The 3722-nt window shown below is 49.6% G+C and overlaps 1 pseudogene; it reads right to left on the reverse strand.

The window, feature by feature from the left end:
• Positions 1–614: 614 nt before the first annotated feature.
• Positions 615–1942, reverse strand: LOC123408451 (annotated as a pseudogene).
• Between the last annotated feature and the right edge of the window lie 1780 nt (positions 1943–3722).

Consider the following 3722-nt stretch of genomic DNA (forward strand, 5'->3'; position numbering starts at 1 on the left):
TTGCTCTTGCAAGTACTGAAACTCTGTAGTGGGACTTTTCTTTTTTAGTTTCTTCTTCGTTTTTTGGCTGTGTGCATCCGTCATGCCATTAGGGCATTGCGTTGTTGCAGAGGCTGGGTGTAATTGGTATCTCTTCGATATTAATATATACTCCTTATCGAAAAAAATGAATTCAGCGATGCAAAATAGACAGAACAATTGTTTTTTGCCTCAAACTTGAATTTGCTCTCCAACTTATGAACTTGAAGTTGTTCTGTAGATTATCACGAGCAGTGAAACAGTTTTGATTTTACAAACATAGTTACTGCTTATCTACGGCTGCCCAGATCATAACTACATTATGCTTGCTTATCTGATACTAATATACAGAAAGATAAGAGCAGTTTTAACATGGTCCATCACAATTCACAGAAAACATAGCAGAAGAAGTATAGTGCAGGAGCCAATGCAAGGTTGAGAAATCCATCAGAAGAGAAAGAAGAAGCAGAACAGTTTCAGCAGCCAAGTGGAGCAAATTGCTCAGAGGTACATCCGTAGCGATCGTACAAGGACGAACTAATATATCGGCCAGTGAATATCCTCGTATACACTTTGCATACAATTTCAACATCGGATTTAATGGACACTTGCAGACGAGAAGAAGTTGTCGTATCCTCCAAGCAGACTGGCCGCGGTATTGTCCCTCATCTCGTTCTCGAGCGCCTCTTCGGCCTTCCACGCTGCTTCAAATGCATCGAAGAAGCCCGGCGGAAATTTGAACAAGTGGTCGTGTCCCTGAAGTGATGGAACGTCAAGATCCGGCGCGGCATTGTACCTCTCCTCCTTCTGAGCATCACGGAGGCAGGGTTGTGCATGGCCCGATCCTCCAGCATGACTTGGTCCAAGCAATCCAGGTACAGAGGTTCCTGTTGGTCCATCTCCACGCCAGTTTTGGCTCCACTGACTTCAATTGGGTCGGCTTCCATCATTCTCGTCAGTTCTTCAATATCAAAACCATGTGCCTCCCCATCCTTCCCGAGCGCCTCGTCGGACTGCCACTCTGCTTCAGGGACGGCCTGTGGTTCATGCTCTGCTGCTGCTTCATCGAGTAGGAACTGCAGCTCCTCGTCTGGTTCAGAGTAGTGAGAGTGTTCGATGTTCTCGTCAGCTTCGAGCGGAGAGATGTTCTCTGTAGCTCGCACCCTGAGAGTTTCGTCGACTTCCAGCCCGAGAAGCTCTTCCATTGAGCAAGAGAACCCGCCCATGTCGTCGTTAGCTTCAGGTATTGAATCATCCGGCAAGAAAACCGGTGCAGTAGCGGTGAAGGATGGTGTGGCAACGCGCATCCTTTTCTTGGGGCGCGGCGGATGAGGATCGGCGGCGGCAGCAGGCGCTGGCCTCTTCCGTGCGTGCGTGCTCGCAGTCGCGGCCTCTAGCTGCGGTTCTTGAAGCATGTACGCGGCCGATTCTTGGCGGGCGGCGGCAGGAGCATGCTGGGCCAAGTGCATCCTGCAGAACACCTTCACCCCTCGGCGACGATGGCCTCCGGTAGCAGGCACCGGTACTCCTCCATGACCCAGCCGGTGGACTTGCCGTTTTTCTTGAACGACAGGTTCTTGACCTCGCCAACTTTGCCTCCCGCGTGGCTAATCTCCGTGGTCTTTTGGATGGTCCAGGTGCCGCCGCCGGCGCTGCGCACGCTCTGGAGTTTGCTGCCGTTCTTGCTCTTGCACGTGGTGAAGAAGAACCGGTCGCCGCTGCTCAAGGCCTGCGGCACGGGCGCGTATCGGACGGCGAGATCCTTGGGCTCGCAGCCGGAGATTTCGACGCTGTGGATGAGCTTCTCGACGCCGTGCAGCGTCTCGCCGGAGAGGAGGCGTGGCAGGTAGTAGGTGACGGCATCCACTTCGGTAGGGTTCAGGCGGCAGTGCTGGAAGACGTCGTCGACGTCGAGCCCTTCCATCCCGGCGGGCGGCTGGCAGGTCTGCTGCTTCTAGCTAGGGATGGGATCGAGGGATGGCGACTTGGGATTTGGGAGAGGGTGGCGGCTGGATCGGAAGGTGTCGTGGGATGCGAAGATGGTATGTACTTTGGTATTTAAAGACCATGGACATGCACAAGATGGAGGACGCGTCAGATTTCATTTCTCTGAATCCGATTCGGTCCCAGTTTCTCCCGTCAGTTATCTGATGAAACTTGCCGCTCCCGTCGCTTTAATTATCTGATGACATTCTCCTTGAATCCGAGCATGATGTGGTTCTGAACATGTAGTAGAGAGGACAGATGTCGTGCTGATTACAATTCTTCTTGATTTGGACTAAGACTAGTCATATTTCTTTTCCGGGTCCATTCCTTTTCATCATAGCTACATGTGTTGCGGGATAATATTATTTACCTATGGCATTTTTCTTTTGTGGAGAAAAATCTAATTTCATTTTATTAAGAGGCCTTTTAGCCATCATCAAGTTTACAGTAAAGTTTGTGTGCTTCGCCCATATGCGGCCCACTCATGAACATTGTTCTGCCAACGACTACATTGAGTGAATAAAATATCCCTAGCATCTAAAGCGATTAAACTCGACGGGGAGAGGAGGAATGCGAGGTTTGAGGGAAGGTTGGACGAATGGCATTGTGGACCTTTTCGGTTTGTCATGACTTTTTTTTGTAGGTGTGCGTACGTGGGATCGAGGATGGAAGAATTTTCGTCCGCGGGGGGAATTGCTAAACACACTCTTGGCCCACGGTTAGTGTAATCTGAACGGGTAGATGAAATTAAGCAAGCAATTTTGATCATGAGGCTATAATTAGTCGGGGATGTTATGTTAGGTTAAGCTAGGTGCGTTTAAAGATGGATATGTTTGTTTGTTTAATAGTAGTATAGATTAGGCCAGCTCAAAAGTGAGAGTCATCAGGTTTCCAATATGCCTAAGACAATGCCTTTTCGTCTAGATACTTGTTGCGCAAGATGGTATGTCGAACATCATCCTCCGTAAAAAGTTTGAACAACAATTTACTAAGTAGGACCTCATTCTTGACGTGTACGTCATGAATTTCAAGGCCGCATTGGTCTTTCGGCCTACAAACAATGCTCCATTTGGCCTATCTATATTTTTTCTTTTGTCCATCTCCTTGCCAAAAGAATCTGGATCTAAAATAGTCGAGTGTTTGCGGGGCCCCTTTTGGTAGTTGGAAGAAAGAAAGCACGCTATCGGATCGGGAGCCTTGTGGTCTTGCTCGGTTGGGCACTCTCGTGACGGCCTCACATGGATCCAGATCTGGCGCTCGCTCGGTCGACATGGGCTACGGGTTGCGGGCGGCATGGGATAGAGGTCGTGGCCTGACCTCTAGCGGCCATGGCTGCCAGCGGAGGGGGTGGGCACTATGGGCGTGTGCTGGTGGCCTGGTCCCTTCTCTGAACGCGGTTGCACGCGCGGCGTGGGGGTGCAGCTCGAGGCTATTTGTGTTGGTCGGCTGTGATGTCTCTTCGCGCCTCTGGTGGGCGGAGGGCTAGACCGTGGGGGGAGGGGTTTATTGGAAATATGCCCTAGAGGCAATAATAAAATGGTTATTATCATATTTCCTTGTTCATGATAATCGTCTATTGTTCATACTATAATTGTATTAATAGGAAACTGTAATACATGTGTGAATAAATAGATCACAATGTGTCCCTAGCAAGCCTCTAGTTGGCTAGCTCATTGATCAATAGATGATCATGGTTTCCCGATCATGGACATTAGATG

The sequence above is a fragment of the Hordeum vulgare genome, chromosome 7H (genome assembly GCF_904849725.1).
Source record: "Hordeum vulgare subsp. vulgare chromosome 7H, MorexV3_pseudomolecules_assembly, whole genome shotgun sequence".
In the NCBI taxonomy this organism is placed as follows: Eukaryota; Viridiplantae; Streptophyta; class Magnoliopsida; order Poales; family Poaceae; genus Hordeum; species Hordeum vulgare.